Source organism: Esox lucius, chromosome 12, assembly GCF_011004845.1.
Source record: "Esox lucius isolate fEsoLuc1 chromosome 12, fEsoLuc1.pri, whole genome shotgun sequence".
NCBI lineage: Eukaryota > Metazoa > Chordata > Actinopteri > Esociformes > Esocidae > Esox > Esox lucius.
In genome coordinates, this window is record NC_047580.1 from 19,342,647 (window position 1) to 19,365,102 (window position 22,456).

General features: G+C 38.3%; 1 long non-coding RNA gene across 1 annotated transcript; it reads left to right on the forward strand.

Moving 5' to 3' along the window:
- Nucleotides 1-11: 11 nt before the first annotated feature.
- Nucleotides 12-21,867, forward strand: LOC105022969. The gene is made up of 3 exons (XR_828943.3): nt 12-142; nt 11,659-11,683; nt 21,830-21,867. It is a non-coding gene; the product is annotated as an uncharacterized LOC105022969 (long non-coding RNA).
- The last annotated feature ends 589 nt before the right edge of the window (nt 21,868-22,456 follow it).

The window sequence follows — 22,456 nt, forward strand, 5'->3', positions numbered from 1 at the left end:
ACATCCCTCTCTCTGCCTCCCTCACTCTGTCACTGTAGTGCTCTCTTACAGTCTCTGTCTAACTTTTAGATTAGAGTGTTGCGGAATTAATCCGAAAGCTACAAGAAAAACTTGAAGACAAAACACTAAATCAACAAAGAATGTATGCTTTTCCTTTCATTTGCTCTAGAATTTATTTAAATGTGTGCTTGTTACATGTGAACTACTCTAAGACTACGACGTGTAATCTAATTTGTCAGCATATTTCCTGCGAGATTTCTTAAGCAAAACATCTTAAGAATTATTTGTATGTAGAAGCCGGTATGTATTCACTACCAAATAATAGGAATAATATTCAATGAAGAAGTGGAACAACTGAGGAATGGAAGACAAGCAGCTGCTTAAATGTGCAGAAGGTAGGAGGAGGTTAACATGAGTCAATGGAGGCTAAAGAGACAGGAGGTCTAGCGTTGACAGAAAGAGTGGCAAGGGACTGCAGTTCAGGACTTCTGGAAACCACATCAAACACGCAATGGAGCACTGCCAAGAAGAACGAGCATCAACTGCTGAAAAATGAAGAGTGTAGAAGTAGAGATGATGTGAATGAGAAGAAAGGGAGCGAAAGAAAACGAGAAAACGAGGACAGAAAATGAGTGGAAGAGAACTAGAGGGGGACGTACATGTAGGGAGAGAAACATAGGAAGGTGAGTAAAGTATAGGAGAGGCAGCAATTTGGCTTATGGAGAGACTGAGGGAAAGAGTGTGTCTGTGTGGGTGGGGTAGTGCTGGTAGTGGGATGTAGTTATGGGAAACACAAACGGCCCATGCCTCACTGCTCCGATCAATCTAGTTGCCGAGAGCCACAGGCAGGACCCACTCTCAGGCCTATCAGAAAGCAGCCACTTGTTCCGAGGAGCACCTGACTAATACCCACTACAATGTCACTTCTATATTTGTATCCTGCTAATCTGCCTTTCCCCGGGCTCCAATCGTTTCCACTTTCTTGCAAATTTATCGCTAGACCAAAAGGCCGATGCCAGATCCTAAGTGCCTCACCCTTTTAAATTAAACAGTGGCATGTGTGATAAAGCCATTGAATTCCTTATGCAAATGCTCTAGAGAGTCTTTCAAGGCAAAGTGTCACTTTTCCTAAACCAGAGAACTTGTGATGCCACACACACTCCCTGTTCAACCCCCCACACTGCTTTTATTTTGCCCTCTCTTCAACAGAGAAGAATCGTGCCCAAAATAGAATGAAACATGAGTTACAGAACAGACCGCTTCTTTATGTTGCTGAAGTGGAGCAGTGATAATACTCAACTGACCATTTGTTTGGATTTCATTCATGTAAGTGTCACTGTCATTTATATGACTGTCAACTTTCTTGGAACCTGGTTCACTTGTTGAATTAACTTCTTTTATATATATTCTGTCATGGACAGCAATTTGACAATTTCGATAATATTGATGTGGAAAAAACATAGAAACAATTTTGAAAAGTAGTACAGATGTGAATATATGCATCAAACTAATTAATAACTAACAAAATGGCAGAGGATTGGGGCTAAATAGTTTTGTTAAACACTCCACTGAGCTTCAATATCAATAGCAGGATTTTATTTTATCATTTATTTCATTCATTTAGATTAGCCACAGTCAATGACAGAATATGCTATTATATGTTCCTTTCATAAGTAGTCAAGCCCATCTCATTAGACCTAACTAATACAGTAGAATCAAACCAAACTACAAGTGTTTAAAATCCATCCTTCCACACAACAAATAATGTCAATATCAGGAGGATATATGTTGTTTTACAGTCACGTGATATGTATAGTCAGTCAAATATTAAGTTATTGTGTCCTTTAGGACAGAGTCACAGTAACACCGGCCTGTCAATACATTTCTTGTTCACTTGCTTTTCCATTGCAGATTCATTACCTAATATGGCATTGGCTGCATTCTGGGTTATTTTGAGTATGTGTGATAATACTCACTCTCTAACCTTGTCTCTCTCCAGAGATTTCAACAGTAGGCGAGATGAGGGAAGCAGCAGGAAAAAAGCACAAAGAAACTCATGCAAATAGTGACCTAGTATTATATAAAATAATTATAATGCAGTAGTAATAAACACAAACAAGTGAACATTTGTTACAATTATATAATAATATAAATTTAATTTGATGTTACTTTAGGCTGTTTTCAAAGGCCTGTGCGAAACAAGAAACCAGGCAAGCCTAGTTCAGCCGGGGCCCAAATGTTGGGCCCAAATGCAAAAGTGTGGGAAAAATCTAAAACAACAACACATTTACACCGAGGAAATGCCTCCATATCTTCGAGCATGGTGTTAGCTGCATTATGGCTCAGCAAAGAATGATGGGATTTTCAGATAAAAAGAAACGGTATTCAAATAAGCATGCAAAATCCAAAAGAAAAACCTGCTTCAGCATGCTATACACCAGATATTGGACCATCTTATCCCAAATAATCATTAAAACAGACTAAATCTCTTTAAAAATCTATGGAAATATTTTTTCTAGCCAAAATCCCAAAAACTTCAAGAGTCTTTTGGAAAGAACAAGTAATATTGCATAATCCAGGTGTGCAAAGCTTTTATTGACTTGTCTAACCCTAAACTTAACCCTAACCCTTCCCAGTTTATATGGTGTGAGTTAAGTTGACTGATTTTTTTCAACAACCTAGCCACCAAAGTGTTTGTCCATCCTGAAGAAATCCTAATAACCACGAGAACTGTTTTATTTTAGTCTTCCTGTTAAACAGCAACTGAAGGTTATAGCCAGCTAAGTCTTTGTCTGTCCTGAACAAATCCTAGGCATAATGTGTCGTTCCGTAGTCCGCGTCTCTAACCACTGCACTATTTAACAAGGGGTAGTCAGTCAGTCAGTCAGTAAGAGACATTCGCTCTTCTAGGCCGGCTCCGCTTACTCGGACTGGCAAAAAATGTGATTCTTGGAAAAAAATGACATTCTCCTAAAACTGACGTTTGTGAAATCGAAATACTATCAACGTGTGTTCAATCGACAAATGTAGGAAAAATCCAGGATAGGTGCTAAGGCTAGAGTTAGGATTAGGCTTATTCCTAGGGTTAAAAGAATAAGGAATACACTTTCTCATCCACAGAAGTAAGTGTGTCTACATATTAGACTGTCCTAATGGGGACCAAAACCTGCACAACGTTTTTGCTAGACACTAATCACGATTTCTGAGCCAATGACGAAATGTGAGTAAAAAAGCAAGTAAATGTAAATGTGGGAGTCAACAAGAGAGGGCGAATTTGTATTTCTAGCCTACAGAATGCGTAAAATGGAAGTTCTACATAGTTTGCTTCTGAGAATGTTGAGTGTGAATGCAATAATCCCTAATTGTGACTCTAATGAGAGAGGTGTTAACTGCTCTACAGTATGAGCACAAACAAAGCACCAACACAACCGTTCAAAATTTTGCGGTTACTTTGAAATATCCTGGTTTTCAAAAGAAAAGCACATATTTTGTTCATTAAAATAACATCAAACTGAAGAGAAATACAATGTAGACATCTATATAGGTGTACAGAGGTCCATAATAAGCAACAATCACCCCTGTGATTTGTCAAAGGTGGCATCCCAATCCCCGCACCCCTGTGCTCTACCGGATGCCACTCTGTGATATACTTTGTATAATTTCTGGTCAGTTGAAAAACTAAAAACTGCTTGAGCAGCTAATGCACACAACATTGTCCCACACAATAGCAACAAAAAAACAAGCAATACATTTATTAACATGTTACATATGTTTTTTTAATTTTTTTTACATATGTAGTATTTTATCCTAATATGTTTTTTTTGTTCTCCTCTGCCTATCCAGGACTAGTGCATCTAGTGGATAATGCAGAACTAGTGCATTATTGGATTTAAGTGCATCCAGCCTATAGTTTCCACTTGGCTATTTTCCTAAGCCCCCAAACACATTGGCTCCATAATGCTTCTAGCATACAGAGCATACCATTCCCTCTTTTGAACCAGTTTGAACCTGTATCTCTTTCACATGTGATAGACATAGTCTCACACATTAAGCCTACTACCAGCCAGGAAACAGTTCCCTCACGCTTTTTTAAAGAAGTGCTAGACACTATTGGTCCTAGTATATTGTCCATAATAAATAGTTGCCTCATCCATGGTACTGTCATGTTTTACATGGGGTTGCAGTGGTCCAACCCCTTATTAAAAAACCTTATCTTGATTTAACTGTCCTTAATAATTTCCGTCCCATTTCAAAATTGACATTCCTATCAAAAGTTCTAGAGAGAGTAATTGTTTCCCAGCTTTCTTCTTTTTAAACGATTGATCATGCCATCCTTCTAGACCTTCTTAAACTAGAAGTTGGCATTCAGGGTTCTGCTCTAAAGCTACTTACTTCATATTTGAGAAACAGGACATTTTCTGTAAATATTGGGAACTTCTTTTCCTCTTCTGCATCAATCACCTTTGGGGTACCTCAAGGCTCTGTCCTAGGCCGTATCTTATTCTCGTTATATATGCTTCCCTTCGGCTCCATCCATTTCAGAAATATAACATATATTACCATTGCTATGCTGATGACACTCAGTTGTACCTTCCCCTGAAAATTTATGAAAAGAAATCCCTGAAAACACTCTCTGATTTTAAATACTGGCTAGCTAAAAACTTTCTTCAATTAAATAATACGAAAACAGAAGTTATAGTATTTGGGTCCTCAGATTTCATCAAGGTTATTGTTAATAACTTAGGGACCCTATCCAACAATGTACATAGCTATGCAAAAAATCTCTTGATTTTTTGATAAACAAGTAAATGCTGTTGTCAGAGGCGGCAATTGCCAAATTGAAACACATTCTTTCCTATAAGGATTTAGAGACAGTTATTCATGCGTTAATTTCCTCCCGTCTGGACTATTGCAACTCTTTGTCCCGCCTTCAGCTTGTTCAAAATGCAGCTGCTAGGCTTTTAACTGGTACAAAGAGAGAAAGCATCACTCCTGTACTGGCCTCTCTCCACTGGCTACCTGTTAAATATAGGAATGATTTTAAGGTTATTTTATTTGTTTTTAATACCCTACATGGATCAGCACCCTCCTATATTTCAGACCTCCTCAGCCAGCACTCAAGGACAACAAACTGCTTATGTGCGTTCCACGGTCACGTTTGAAGTTTAAAGGAGATTGTGACTTTTCTGTTGCTGCTCCAAAGTTGTGGAACAGCCTACCTTTATATATTAGGTCCTCTACTAGTAGCAACGTTTTTAAATCCCACCTTAAGACCTATGTTTTTTCTTTAGCATTTGAGTCTACAAAAGGGTAGGACGTTCTGTTTATGTTTGTCATGTCCTATAAATATGTTTAGTTGGCTATATGTTTTGACTGTACAGCACTTTGGTCGAAATAAGTTGTTTTTAAATGTACTCGACATTACTTCACTTCATTATGTCTAAGCCAGCCGACAACCTTTTGCCATTCAGCATCAAAACTATGTTTATTAGAAGATCTAGGAATCACATAAAAAATATGAAATTGCTCAACAAGCTTTATAATTAATCACAGTCAATATTGTTGTCTATTTTCGTTGTTATACTGTGTTCTTGTTCATTTGACCTGCATTAAAACTCATCAGAGCTGTAGGCCTATGTATTACAGCCTTGTTGCATAGATTTTGCCTCCATCCTTGCCTTGACGCCACATCCTTTATCCCCCTCTCTCGACTTCCTTCAGCTGTAGGCTACTTGGCTATGCTGCTTGCGCTCATCTAGCATCTTCACGTTCATATATTTATATTGTTAGTGAAAAAAATATGTTAATTGTATATTTTGACACTGTATATTGCATATAAAATGTTGTTGGGGACAGTAGCCTTTTTACGCTAATCTAATCAGTCATCTTTGTCTGTCTGTCACGTCATCTGAAACGTTAAGAAATGTTATGCGGATTGGATGTAGTTTAAGCATTATTAAGTTCTGTTAAAATATTTTGACATGCTTGGGTGTAAAAGAATACTAGGTTCCACTTGTTTTTCCAATGGTAACTCATCTCCGCAACGTCAGATCATTGACACTAAACCATGAAATCTGCACAAACACTGTATCTTCTATACAGCCTTATCTGTAAATTGACTTGCCCATGCCTATTAAAAATAGCAAAATAAAAAAAGACCAAGATGTGTACTGCTCCCTTCACAGAACAGCACAAACTGGCTCTAACTAGAATAGATAAAAAGAGGGATGGGATGGGAGGCCTCGGTGCACAACTGAGCAAGAAGGCAAATACATTAGTGTCTAGTTTGAGAGACAAACACCAGTCACAGGTCCTCAACTGGCAGCTTAATTAAATAGTACCTGCCAAATACCAGTCTCAACATCAACAGTGAAGGGGCAACTCCTTGATGCTGGCCTCCTAAGCAGAATTGCAAAGAATAAGCCATATCTCAGACAAGAACGCAGAGTCCCAAAGTCGCCTCTTCACTGTTGAGGTTGAATCTATTGGTTTACTTGTTTCAGTGTCTATTTGCCTTCAGTGCTGCCTTCAGCAAGTAAAAAACATACTCAACTGAATTCAGATTACTCAATAATTGTGTATTTTTTGGCCCTGTAAATCTCCTAGGTAAGCTTGGCACACCTGTATTTGGGTAGTTTTTTTCCATTATGCTCCACAGACTCACTCAAAGTATGTCAGGTTGGAATTTTGCTGCACTACCATTTTCAGATCTCCCCAGAGATGTTCGATCTGGTTCAATTCAGGGCTGCCTGTGACTGAGTCACTCAAGGACATTCACAGTCTTGTCCTGAATCCATGTGGAATCTGAGCATTAACAATTACAATGTGAATGTACGTTTCATTGGAAGTGAATGTGCCTAGATAATGAGAACAACAGAAACCTCTCTGTTTAGATTATCTCTCTGTAGGTTGCGCTCTGATACCCGCAGGAATGTTTACATTGACCATTTGGCATGGGAGTTACTGTCTTGGAAACCTGATCTTTGCTAGGTAGACACACCCTTCAATGTATATATCAGCTTGTAACCAACATTACAGTGAGAAGAGATTGAGTGAGATGAGATTGAGGTTGTGTAAGGAAGACCAGGTCCGTAACCTCATGAACAAGACTTTCATATGCTGCAATAAATAACTGAATTACTCTCTCCCTTGACAAACGGGTTTGCGATAATTTTTTAAACCACTATGTGAAACGGACGATTTCTAACAGCCACTTGTGTTGTTTGGGCTATGAACCTAGGGTCATTGTCCTGTTGGAAGGTGAACATTCACCCCAGTCTGAAGTCTTGAGTGCTCTGGATCAAGGCTCTGTAATTTGCTGCATTCATCTTGCCCACTGACTAATATTATGCTGCCACCACCATGCTTCACTAGGAATGGTATTGATCAGATGATGAGCAGTGCCTGGTTTCCACGAGACATGACGGCAGGCATTCAGGACAAAGAGTTCAATCTTGTTTTCATCAGCCTAGAGAACTTTATCATGGTCTTAGGCCTGCAGTTGCCTTTAGGCACACTCCAGATGAGTTGTCATAAGACTTTTACTGAGCAGTGGCTTCCAATTGGCCACTATAACATAAAGCCCTGATTGATGGAGTGCTGTATAGATGGTTGTCCTTTTGGATGGTTTCCCCATCTCCACACAGAAACTCTGAAGCTCTGTCACAGTGCCCAGTGGCCACCTCCTTGACCAAGGCCCTACTCCCCCGACTAGTCAGCTTGGCTGGGTGGCCAGCTCTAGGAATAGTGTTGGTGGTTCCAAACTTCTTCCATTTAAGAATGATGGAGGTCACTGGATTCTTGGGGACCATCTATGCTGCAGAAATATTTTGGTCCTTTCCCCAGATGTGTCTTAACACAATCCTGTCTTGGTACTCTACTGACAATTCCGTCAACCTCATGGCTTGGTTTTTGCTGACATGCACTGTCAACTCTGGAACCCTATATATAGGTGTTTGGTACCAATTAAACACAGTCTACTATGTTAATTTAGAGTGGAGCATACCAGCAACACCCAGTCACAAATGTCCTTTGTAGTGCTTGTCAAGTGGCAGCAATGTCCCATAGTACAGTGAGTGACATATTCTAGAAAGCGTTGGCAATGTCAACTCGTAATGGCTGATGAATATTTACTGCTTAATTTTGGTCGTGGCTTATTTTAAGGACAGTGGTTCCAGCTGGAATACCTGTCAGTGCATTGGTGGGTAGGTATGTAGAATGTTTCCTTTATTGCTAAAGTAAACTGATATCAACGTAATTAAACCAATTGACTCGTGGGATAGCTTTACAAAATATACAGTACTGTACATCCAGACAGCAGGCCTTTTGGTAGGTGGGGATAAAATTGCGGCAACACAAATGTTAGCCTATTAAACTAAAAGGTGGCCTAGGGGCTCCAGCGTTCTAGACCTCTACCTCCAGTGCACATGTACTGCTGCAAACTGGGTTTGAATCCAGCCTACTACTCTTTCAGCTATTTTTTTTTACCGGTCCAGTAAAGCATATCTTTAAATTACACTACAGGGGCCCAAAGTGATAATGACATTTCAAAAGTCGACCAATAATCAAAAAGAGAATATTTTTTCCTAATCGTCGCGTGATTGATTTAACTTTGGATAGCAATATAATAATCTGCTAACAAGTCTTGTGTAATTAGTCAGATACTCAATAAAGTTTTAGGCCTATAAAACTTAGTGCCTTCAGGAATTTAACTTTGTGAAATGGAAGAAGTCTGGAACTACCCACAGTCTTTTTATTGCTGGCCATACAGCCAAACTATTGTAGTAAGTAACTGGGCAAGGAGGGCATTGCGAGAGGAGATCAAGAGGAGACCAAGAATAAAGGGAGGAGACCAATAACCCAATAGCCACTCAAACAGAGCATCAGAATTTCCCTGCAGAGCAAAATACAAGAACGGTCTTAAAAAAAAATGATTCAGGACACAAGACCTCAGACAGCAGCAAAACAACCCGAAGCACTCAGTCAAGATGAAGCTGCAGTGGAACATCTGTGGGGAGAGCTGAAGATTGCAATTCACAGATGCTCACCATTCAATCTGATAGATCTATACATCACAGACTGGCTTTTGTTTTGTACTTTTAGTCTGTGCCCAACTGAGACCTATACAATTGGGTGAGGGGAGCAAGCACAAGCTTAGAGCAAAAATCTCAGACACTCCATCCTTCTGTGGAATCGGTTTGACACCTGTGATCTAGTTTCCAAAAAAGTTGAAGCCGGCAACATGTTTCATAAAACTTGGGACGGGCATGTTTACCACTCTGTTGCGTCATCTCTTTTAACAATACTCTGTAAGTGTTTGGGAACTGTGGAGACCAACTGTTGTACTTTTGAAAGTGAAATGCATTCCCATTCTTGCTTGATATAGGATTTCAGCTACTCAACTGTCCGGGTCTCCTTTGTTGTATTTTTCATTTCATAATGAGCCAAATGTTTTCAATGGGTGCCAGGTCTGGACTGCAGGCAGGCCAGTTTAGTACCCAGACCTTTTACTATCGAGACATGCTGGTGTAATACATGCAGAATGTGGTTTGGCATTGTCTTGCTGAAATAAGCAAGGCCTTCCCTGAAAATTATGTTGTCTGGATGGCAGCATATGTTGCTCCAAAACCTGTATATAACCTGTAGCATTAATGGTGCCTTCACAGATGTGAATGTCACCCATGCCATGTGCATTAATGCACCCCCATTCCATCACGGATGCTGGCTATTGAACTGTGCGCTGATAACAAGACGGATGGTCCCCCTCCTCTTTAGTCCAGATGATGCAGCGTACCTGATTTCCAAAAATTATTTTGATTTTTGATTTTTCAGACCACAGGAAAGTTTTCCACTTTGCCTCAGCCCATCTTAAATGAGCTCAGGCCCAGAGAAGGCAGCAGTGTTTCTTGATCTTGTTTATATGGTTTCTTTTTTGCATAGTAGTTTTAACTTGCATTATTGGATGGAGCGACATACTAGGTTCACAGCCAATGGTTTTCGGAACTGTTCCTGAGCCCATGCAGTGATTTCAACCACAGAATTGTGTCTGTTTTTAATGTAGTACCACCCAAAGGCCCAAAGATCACAGCCATCTAATATTGGTTTTCGGCCTTGTCCCTTGCATACAGAGATTTCTCCATATTCTCAAAATCCTTCAATATTATTATGCACCATAGATGATGAGATCCCCAAAATCTTTGCAATTTTATGTTGCGAAACATTATTCTTGCCTGGGCAGTCTTTCACAGAGTGTTGAAGCCCTTCCCATCTCCACTTCTGACAGACCCATCCTCTCTGGAATTAAATTTAGATAAACTCAATGGTTGTGTAGCCTCTGGCCGCATGAGTATGGAATATAGGACTCAAATTGGTAGAGCGGGAAGACGGAAAAGTCAGCAATTAAAGAAGAGTACAAGCTTTGTTCTGTTAATTGTCGAAGAGGAAAGGAAAAACACAAATTTAACACAATATCAAAGCAATTTGATAAAACATTGTTAGACACAACACAGCGCAGAGGTCAAGGAGTATGCTAATGCTAGCAGTGCAGAAACATATGAACAGCTAACTCCAACACTGGAGAAGTGAAATAAAATGTCCAGAGACATCCTGCGGGCAGAATAAAATGAAAGAGCAGAGCATGAAAAGATTAAATGAATCACGCACAGTTTACTATCCCATGAGCATCAGAGCAGAGCAACAACGTCCAGTCCTGCACGTTCAAAGTATCAAACTAGCTAATGAGGTCAGAGCAGTGTAACTGGTTGTGTCTGTGCATGCACACGTTTGCATTGAACTGTCAGTAGGTGGCTGTTACATTGATATATAGGTAGCCATCATCAACCAAAGTTAAAGGTAGCCAGCGACAACCAAATCTAAGAAGCTAACTGTCACAACTCGATAGCTAAAATGGATTAGCGTCATGCAGGCAACAATAGAGATTCGGCAGCAGCAATAAGACCTCCGGTTTTCGTATTTACCCCACAAAATAAAGGTCTAGTCCAGCTTTGAGTACTTGTTATCGGTACTGTATTGGCAAGTACCCAAATATAAGTACTCGAACATGTACTCGGTCTGAAAAAAAGTAGTATTGGTACATTCCTAGCTGTCTTTGTACTATTTTATATTGAATATAGGGTTTCAATGATTTGCACAAAATTGCTTTTTGTTTTTATTTACAATTTATGCAGCGTGCCAACATTTTCAGAAGGCAATAAATGTTAAAAGAAGCAGAAAAATAGGTCTTGTCTCTTTCAAAATGACCAGCAAGTCTATGCGCCAAATCATCAATCCCCTTCCAAAATTTGAAAGATGCCAGCATGTGCAAATTTGAGATCTGTCCAAGGCACTGGAACTAAATACTGCTTGTTATCTCATGTAAACCACTGGTTCCTGACAGATTCATATTATCATTTATGTTGACATAGTCTGTCCACAAATTAGCTAATGTTAGCAAAATTAATCAAAAATAGCTAGCAATGCTGGAAATCCACTGTATTTAGTCATCGTATGCATGGTGAATTGATTAGGTAAACATGAAAATAGATAGCCTACTTTATGATGCTAAAGACAAAGCTGATTTTTTTCATGCAAGCTGTTGATAACTAGCTAGTCCTTAAATTCAGTTTTAATGCTGTGATGGACCTACCTACTTTTTTTCAGGTTAAAACTGACTTTTCCAATGAAGGTAAGTAAACAGTTTACCAACACTTGTGTTTACCAACACCTTAAATAAGGGCATTCCTAACCCAAAGCTAAGCCCAAGCTAACAATAGTAAGGCAGAAAAACACCAAGAGCAGTCGCTGTGATTAGAGTAAAAATATTCAATTTGACACTCAGGGCTCCTTGCAGCGATACCTCCCCTTAATCTTAGTCTCTTGTGTTTATTTATCAGTTTTGGAAAGTTCTCCACCAAAGGACTCCATGACTATTTAGACAAGACACAGGAGTATTTCCTAGGCCTACAAAGTGAAATCCTTGATGTAGAGTTTTAAGCAGGCAGTTTGCTTAATGCTTGACCCATGACCTCTCCTGGGTAATAATGCAACTATATCTCCCCTTGCACACGTAGCAGGCAGCACAACACAATTAAATATTAAAATGCATTCGCAAAAGAGAAGGATTCACAAAGCACAGGTAAAGCTCCAAAACAACATGGCCGAAGTAGTTTCTTGTCTCATCAAACTAAAGCATTTGTAAAATAACAATAGAAAAAAAGTAATAGGTACTATTTTGAATATCAACACTATAATATTAAATGCTTTTATGGTTATCTAAAACATCTAATGACTGATGTTCACTTTTGACAAATCTTAGATGAAAGACATTACACAAAGCAACCAATCAAACAATCACATTTATTTATGAAGCCCTTTTTACACCAGCAGTTGTCCTAAAGTGCTTTTACAAAACCAGACACTGGTTATTGCACAGTGAGGCAAACAGGCTCCTTACACAACGTCAGGCACTGCCTTTGCTGCTTAGATACTCCACTCTCTTTTCCCTGTTTCTCAGTGACATGTTCAAGAGGAAGTCCAAATACCCCAAGAGGTCCAACTTGCTCTCTAGCTAAGATTTCCGGAATGTTCAGTTTTTTCTTGATTTTTCGCACACATCTCTCCTCAGCTGTTGCTTCCATTAGACCCACAAGTTTCACACAATCCAACCAAATATGCCAAAAATATGAGAAAACAGCAACTGCAAGCTGAGATGTGCAGGCAAAAAAGAAAAGGCTCAGAATAGATAAAGTACATCTCTGTTAACCAGCTGTCCCCGCTAAATCACTTCAAACCCCTTCAACAAGTGGTCACAAGCAAGGGCAAACCAGATTTCAATGGCACAAGAGAAGCACAAAAGTGGTTGCTTCCAGACATATTGTTTCAGTTTTAAAAGTGAAAACTAGCCAGATATGAGATCTTTGGGACATAAAACAATATTTGTCTCAAACCTCTTGAGAAACATGGTTGTTGCTTAAAGAATCCTGAGGCAGAAGACAGTGGAAAATAATAATTTGGGATTTTAAAGCTTGAGTGCCGTAGCATTGGTTAGAGTATAAAGAGAAAGGTGGGAGAGTGGATTTAAACCAATGGAGAATAGATGCAGTGTTCAAACCTTTGCTTTACCTCAAAGCAGAGGGAGAAAGAAATGAGAGAAAAGGGAGAGAAGGGTAGAGAAAGAGAAAAAGAGAAATATTTTGCTAAATGTATTGTTAAGGTAAATTGATATCAACCTAATAAAACCAACTGACTTGTGGGTTAGCTTTCCAAAATATACGGTACCACTCAATACAGCAAAACATGACGCATCATATTGTACCACATAACCTTTATATTACATTTTTCCACTTTTGTTTTTGCAGGCATGTATTTCCCACATACACAGCTTGTGTACATTTACTACTTTATGGGCTGGTTTTACGGACAAAGATTAAGCCTAGTCCTGTACTTACCAGCACTGGCGGTGTGATGGAACAAAATTAAAACAAGCTATTCACTCACTATTGGCATTTTTTGGTACATTTATGTAATTTATTTATATACATTGCAGTTTTAGCACCTTTGCAGACAACCTTATACAGTACATCCATCTTAAGATAACTTGGTAAGACAAACTCGAAGTCTTAATAAGTACATTTTCCTCAAATGAACAATTAGCATAGTGCTTGTATGAAGAAAAGTAATTCAAAAGTGCAACATGTCCAGCACCCCATTCTGCAAATATGTTTCCACAGCTATGTTTTTGTTCTATGCGCTGTTCTCACTACAAGGTCAAAAAGTAAACTCTTTGAATGCAAAGACTGGTGATGCTTCAGATTCTGCAACCATTCATAACACTTGAAGGCCATAATGTATAGTTGCAGCCAAAGCAGAGAGCATAAATTATCAGTAATATTCAACATGTGCTGCTAAGTGGGTGCCAGATTTCAAACCAGCTGCAAAAACTGGAGCAGTTAGCTGTTTTGGAAATTGATCAAATACGCAGTTGCCATTTAAACAAACTTTCACAAATGACACAAATAAGACTGCTGTTAAACAAGATTGCTAAATGTTTATTAAATGGCTACCCCGCTACCCACATCTAGTACTGACTGTTAGCACACCAACTTGACTATCGACACCCACACACACACAGTCACATACAAACCTGTTCATACACAACATGAACACAAGCATTCTGATGGCACACACAAACACACACTTCACACTCATCATATACGTTGCTGCTCTAACCTTTTATTATACTGATAATATTTATTACTTACCAGCTGCTATGCCAACCTATATGTACATAAACCTAAATGACCCTGTACTCCCACACACTCTGTACTGATACTCCCTGTAAATAACCAAGTTATTGTAATTAACATAAGACAGCATGTATTGCTTGCTACTCTTATTCATATAACTGTGTGACGATGTTTTACTATTTTATATCTTGCATTGTTATTTCGTCATCCACTTCTAGCCAAATTTTTGGAATATCAGGCAAACAGTCCACTGTTAGGATACACCAGCTGTTAATGGAGCATATGACAAATACAGTCTGATTTGTAACACTTTCTCTTCGAATTGTGTTTATTTTTACTGTGAACCTTAACACATTTCAAAATGTTAAAAAAGGTTTACCACGTACACATATTTATTTTGGGAAAGTGTAATAGTATTAAACTGTTACACGTTGTACAAAAATATTTAAATAATGTTCTCACACATTTATTTTTTTATCAATGTCTTCTTTTGAAGTACATTCTTTCTGTAAGATTAGCTGTCACATGTTTCCCACATACAATACATGTTTCAAAACATTTCAGACTCATCACATAATGACTGGGGGCCTCAAATTCCTGTAAATGACAATTTTCATCGGCTCTTGTTGAGGTGCAATTCCGCCCATGTATAAAAACGCAGTTACCCATCCCACTAGCACACAGCTAAGGGGGATGTTAGGAAGTATGGTGGTCAGACTCACCAAGCCAATAAATCCACAACCAGTCAGAGGATGGTCTCTGAAAGCCCCACAATCAGGCACCAGATAAATGGTATTTTGTGCTGACTGCACTGTCTGCTGTCTTTGTGTTCTAGTAATCTAATGTGTTCAACATGGTCTTGGTCACCTTGACTTTGGTTGCCATAGTGCTGAATACAAACATATCCCCACCCAGAAATTTACCAAATAAGGCTTGGGGGAGAAATCTCATAATCAGAGGGCTGCAATAGTTGGAGAAATACCGTAAATTACAGTGTATATGCAACACCTTTTTCAAAGTGCATGATAGGAACATTTTATTTTATGTTGCAGACAAGCTAATTATGATGGAGTAATTATTATACTAACCTTTTGTTGATTCAAAGAAAATGATAATTGTGTGCAGTATCAAAAAATAAATTGGAAGTTATTTTAAATAGAAAGCTAGTCTGTTTGTACTGGGAATGACCTTTAAACACTTTCCTTGAACGCAAGAAGGCTGCCGTCCTGTCTAGCTGTCGACCCCAGCAGATGTGAGTTCTGAAGAGTTCAAAAGAATTCTGCATGGGGGCAACGCCATTAACATAATCCTCCAGATATATTCCCCTGCAACCAAATCAAATTATTCACAAGTCTAGCCCCTAACCATGTAGACCCCATGATACACAGCCTTTCCATTAGCAGCCTCTGTGCCTTAATCATATCAAGCCAACCAATGTAAACGTTCCCTTTAGAATGGGCAACTGCCACCGAAAAAATTGTCTGACACAATGATTTCAGACAATCAACATATTCCCCCCTCATCCACTTCATTCAACATTAAAAGTTATCCTGGGATTATATATATATTTTTATTAACAGGTAAAAAAAAAAAGAAATAAGGGAGCATATAATCACTTACATCCTAATAAACTTACAATCACACTTTATGTCAAGATTTGATCTTCCACAATGTGGGTAGATTTTTGTTTTAAAAGTAAACTACATCCAAACTATCCCTAAAATTACGATTGCTTTAATCATTGTACAAATGTAATAACTACTGTTCAGCCATAAAAAGGATATAGATCAATCTTAATATTGTTTAAAACTATGCAAAGATAACCACATAAGGCACTTACACTGTGTTGCCTTTGGCTTAGCTTTGATTAAGTCTGTAATGCTAAATACTGTTGTTTATCAGTCCATTGTGGCTTAATGTTTTCACGGCTACAAGGGGCTAGAGGGTTAATACAACAGGCGACATTCAGCCAAAGTTTACATCCTATGATGCGGTCAATTTTCAATGACTCCTTTCCCACGTCAAAATAAACGTTAAGTCTCCAAATATGCAGATCATTTTGCTTAATGAAAGATGCTTGACGTCTCAGATCCAATTAATATGCAAATGTAAGTGAGGATTTATTTGTGACATTCTGTATGGGTGAGAGAAAACAAAAAAGCTTCTTAACAGTAACACTAATTGCTGTGACTGATTGTCACATATCATCATTCACTCTGAATCTCCTAAATACCAAATTTCAGATACAATTCTCACTTGCACTTTGTGTGGATTTATTTACAAAGGGGTAGTATATATCACAGTGTCTGACACAGTGCAAAATATTTTATTTGCATGACAAGGACGTAGGAGTAAAGCATCTCTCCCTCACCCTCTCTAATTCTTGTGCAATTTGCTGCTTGAAGGTGAGAAAATCTAAACAATAGTACCTTATAGCACATAATTCACTGCTTGTCAATCGGTGGGTTGCGTCCCAAATTTGGGTCGCGTGCAGTTTTCAGTGGATTGTATTTTTACAACATTGAATTCATTTATATTACAAATATTCCAGCAAGAATTTCACCCACTAAATTCAGTTAGAGAGTGTGTAGAATGTATTTTTTACAACATTCAATAACAATATTTCTGATGGCACTAATGAGCACTTTTTGCAACATATTTTAAGAAGTATTGATGTTGGATTAAAAGCTCATAATTGCATAATAAGTAAACTCCTTATTGCTGATACAAATTTTATTAAATGTGGTATGCATTTAATTATTTTTTCTTACGTTTTGAAACAGCTGTAAACACTTTTATTGGTTATTAAAACTATATTTTCCAGAGATTCAGAGGGTATGGTACTATGATTGCATACATTATACAGTGCTTTCTTCTCACAAAAACTGAAATTTAGCATATTGTAACATTGCAGACATCCCACAAACAGAAAATGATAGAGAGGGAAACAGTAGATAAGAAAGTCAAAACATTTTCTGCTACTTTGGGCACAGTAGGTAGCAATAACCAAAAGATAGCTTGATTCAATCAATTAAATAAATAAAAAAAGAAGTATTTACCCTTGTTGCTCTCAAGTTGTTGCTGTAAATGATAATGATTTCTCTGTTGACTTACCTAAAAAAAAGATTGAGCAATAGGCCCTTTAGCTATAATGTCCTTACACTCATATTGTTTGCCATGTTAAAATAGATGTTACAGCCTTCATACATCCATTCAAGATCTCAGCTCCTTGCATTGCTAGACTAATGCAATTAATTTTCTACAAGGAAAATGCTTCAATCAATGCTTGAAAATAAAATCACTAATGTAACTCCACTATTAAAATCCTTTAATGGACGGAGCAATATATTTTGCTGTTTGCATCATCCTCAGGCTTTAATGTCGAAGCACTACACACGATATATGGCTTGCATTTCAAATAATGTACAGTTAAGCATGACTGACATGGGGATTGATAAATTAATTGAACTGACAGGAATATTTGACAATAAGTGCCATAAAAGAAAACAGAACATAATACCTTTTTATGATTTTATACTTTTGATTGATATAAGAAAGAAAAATATACTGTAGGTGAGCCTAGAAAACTGCTTGGCTAGACACTACATCAATCTAGAGCTACCAATGAAAATAACTTTTAAAAATAGCGAGATAGATTAAGTAATCTGTGATAAGTATGCAGTCACCTTCAATGTTATGATGCCCTTGATAAAGATAAGCAAAAAAAGTGTATAAAAACATGACAGGCGACGCGTGATATTTTATTGTTCCAACATATGGAATATATTGTACTTCATTAATGATTCAACGGAATCAACCAGAAGTATATGTTATTCAAATTATAAATGTGTTCACCAAAAATGTGAATATTGTTCGGTCTGCACTAACAGATTGACCTCTTTTATTGCTGGAAGGTCCACTAGCAGCTAAAAAGGCTAACAGGTTTTGGGCAAAAATGTTGTGGTACTTCTTAGAGCAAATAATCTTGTTAACCTCAATAAGGGTCTCAGGACCAGCATAATCTAAAAGGACCCAATTTATCAAATATCACACCCCATATTTCATAGTATAGTCTTTTCTGCATACACACCTTTGTTTTAATGCCAAACCCACCAGTGGTGTGTGTGGCCAAATGCCTCTATTTTCATTTAATCTGACCATGCAATCTAATGTCATTGCTTACAATTGTTGGTTGTGTTAGCATGGAATTGAGGTCTAGTGGTACAACCTTGGGTTACACAATAAAAACAGACTGAAAAGATGTGCAAATCATTTAAACCCCAATTAATTCAATAAAAAATTGTACAAAGACAACATATCAAATGTTGAAAGTGAGACATTTTACTAATTCTTGAAAAATATATACCTGCTTTGATTTTGATGCCAGCAACATATTTCAAAAGAGTATGGACAGAGGCAACCAAACACTGGAAAGTTGTGTAACACCAGAAAACTAAATATGCTGGAATATCACACAACTATTTAGGTCAACTGGAAACAGGTCAGTAACATGATTGGGTATTAAAAGATAATTTCAGAGAGGATAGGTCTGACAGAAGTGAGGATGGGGAGGGGTTAACCCCTTTGTGAAAGACTATGTGGGCAAATAGTGCAACAACGTTTCTTAACGGACAATTGGTTTGGGGGTCTCATCATCTACGGTACATAATATCATTAAAAGATTTAGAGAATACAGAGAGATCTCTGTATGCCAGGGACAAGGCCGAAAACCAATACTGGATGGCCGTGATCTTCGGGGCCCTCAGGCGGCACTGCATTAAAAACAGACACGGTTCTGTATGGAAAATCACTGCATGGGCTCAGGAAAATACATAACATCGCTGCATCCACAAATGCAAGTTAAAACTCTTCTTTGGTTTCCCAGAAACCATATAAAAACAAGATCCAGAACTGCCGCCACCTTCTCTGGGCCCAAGCTCATTCACAATGGAAAAACTAGTGTGGTTTGACAAATTATATTTGAAATTATTTAAGTCTGGGCATCTCTGCTTAGACTGCTGCCCCCGCGACCCGGCCCCGGATAAGCAGAAGAAGATGGATGGATGGAAATTATTTTTGGAAATCATGGATGCTGTGTCCTCTGGACTAAAGGGGAGAGGGACCACCTTGCTTCTTATCAGCGCACAGTTCAAAAGCCACCATCCGTGATGGTATGGGGGTGCATTAGTGCACATGGCATGGGTGAATTGCACATCTGTGAAGGCACCATTAATGCTGAACAATATATAGAGGTTACATATACAGCAACACAAGGCCAACCCACATACTGCATGTATTACAACAGCATGGCACTATAGTAAAAAAGTCTGGGTGCTAAACTGGCCTGTCTACTGTCCAGACCTGCCACCCACTGAACACATTTGGTGCATTATGAAATCAAAAATATGACAAAGGAGACCCAGAACTGTTGATCAGCTGAAATCCTATATCAAGTCACTTTCAAAACGACAGCAATTCGTCAGTTCCAACGCTTAAAGAGTATTGTCATAAGAAGAGGTGATGCAACAAAGTGATAAACATGCTCCTGTCCCAACTTTTATGAAAAGTGTTGCAAATTCAAAATGGGCATTTATTTTTCTAAAAATATATAATTTCTCAGTTTCAACATTTGATGTTGTCTTTATACTATATCCAATGGAATATAGGGATACATGATTTACACATCATTGCATTCTGTTATGAATTTTATTTAACGAAGTATCCCAACTTTTTTGGAAATGGGGTTGTAGATTCAGAGATTTGGTTACCCCAACATGCAAGTTCTTTAACTCTCCAATTGTCACCTTTGAAATCTTCAAGATAAACGTAAGGCCTTTATCAGGCACCGTTAAACAGACATTTCGGTTGTTAGCCATAACCACCAAAGTGGTGAGTAGTAAATTAAGGTTTTGGAATTAGATTTCTGGATTTGTTGTTTTTCCCCATAATGACAGACATGGATGTAGCACAAAATTCTGGGCCCTGTACATAGGCGGTCTCTGAGGGCCCCTCCCCACTTTATTCAAGATTCAAACATTTTTGAGGGCCCCTCTACACATTAGGGCCCTATATACTTAGTACCCCTTTTCCCCCCAGACCAACGCCCCTGATGACAGATGACAAAATTATTTGACATGAAAGTCAGCTCATCTATATTAGTGAAACATGAAGCCATGGAAGGCAACAATACAGCTAAAAATTGTATCATATTAAAACAGTGGAATGTTAATACAGATTACATTTTATTAGATTATATCAGATCTCTCATGAGTCAGAATAAACACTTGTTGTAGTTGTGTTAGTATAAAATAATAGGGTTTTATCATCTTTTTAGAATGAAATATAGTTTTTTAATTGTGTTGTCTATTTTATACATCATTTGTTTCACATCTTTATCAAGGATGCCAATAGTTTTAGAGGTATAGATGGTAAAAATAGTTTTAGAGGTATAAACAGTATATACAATAAAAGGTGACTGACTCATTAATACTGATTGAGCCATCCATCAAGAAATAAATATTTGATAGAGTTAATAGTCAATAGTGACACCTGAATGGTTGCTTTTGCTTTGATTAGCTAGAGGTCCCATGCAGTGGTGTATGAACTCCTCTGAGAAACCCTTTACCATTTTGTCTTTATAACATCATTCAGAAGCCAAAGAGGAATAAGGCTAGGAAGATTTAGTGCATCCCAATTGAGAAACACTTCTGGGCCTGTAAAAACAACAATCAGCCTCTTTAGATTAAAAGGCCCTATCTTCTTTTACAACAACAGAAAAAAAAAGTGCTGACTGGCAGTTGTGGTGGGCAAAATTAAACGATCCACGGACACCGTCGATAATGCTTTTAATTCTCCTGTGATATCTTTATAGCTTTTAGCACGGTTATGAGTGACAAACCATCGTCTAGAACAAAAATACTTTAAGGGTACCTACATAACTTCATAACACACAAATAATCTATATACACCACTAAAAAAGCCAAACTAAAAAGCCCTATTTGTGAATGTTTACATCAACAATACTGTTGTTGTAGGTGCATATTTCACCAGTTATTACAATGCAAATAATGAAAAACAAAATGACTGTAAGGTAAAATGTTTTAAGCACAAGTTATTAATGAGTCCTCCCATAAAATGAAGTGTTACCAAAAAAAATCTGTGTATCTTATAGGAAAAGATTACAAGTTTATTGATTGGTGGTTTGACACACTCACAACAATACAGTATCGGAAACTTTGAGATAAAATGCTTTGAATGGTCAGATAGCAACTAACCTCTATTTTGAATCATATAGCATTATGATGAGCCATGATGAGCCATTATGACCACCTGCCTAATATTGTGTAGGTCCCCCTTTTGCTGCCTAAACAGCACTGACCCATCGAGGGATGGACACCACTAGACCTCTGAAGGTGTTCTATGGTACCTGGCGCCAAGACGTTAGCAGCAGATCCTTTAAGTACTGTAAGTTGCGAGGTGGGGCCTCCATGGATCAGACGTGTTTGCCCAGCACATCCCACGTCAACACCTTGTACTCGTTGTTGTGTTCCTCAAACCATTCCTGAACCATTTTTGCTTTGTGGCAGGGCGCATTATCCTGCTGAAAGAGGCCAATGCCATCAGGGAATACCGTTGCCAAGGGTGCACATGGTCTACAACAATGCTTAGGTAGGTTGTACGTTCAAAGTAACATCCACATGAATGGCTGAATGGCAGGTTTCCCAGAAGAACATTGCCCAAACCATCACACTGCCTCTGCCTGTTTATCTCCTTCCCATAGTGCATCCTGGTGCCATCCACGTGATGAAAAGAAAACATGACCAGGCCACCTTTTTCCACTACTCCGTTGTCCAGTTTTGATGCTCACGTTCCCATTGTAGCAGCTTTCGGCAGGGGACAGGGGTCACCATGGGCACCCTGACTGGTCTGCAGCTACGCAGCCCCATATGGAAAACAAAGTGAGATGCACTGACTCTTGCCACCTTTATGCTAATATAGGCCAAATGTGCACACTAGCTAACCACTGTAACAACGTGTTTGAGAGACAAGTTTTAAAATGTGCTATATTTATTGATTTTCTCAATAAATATTTGCAAAGAAAATATCGCTTTCATTTTGTGTACCCAAAACACAGGACGACAAGGACAGCATCACACCGACTAATGTTTTGGTTAACACCTTAGAACAAAGTACTATTTCTAAAGTGTCTAGGA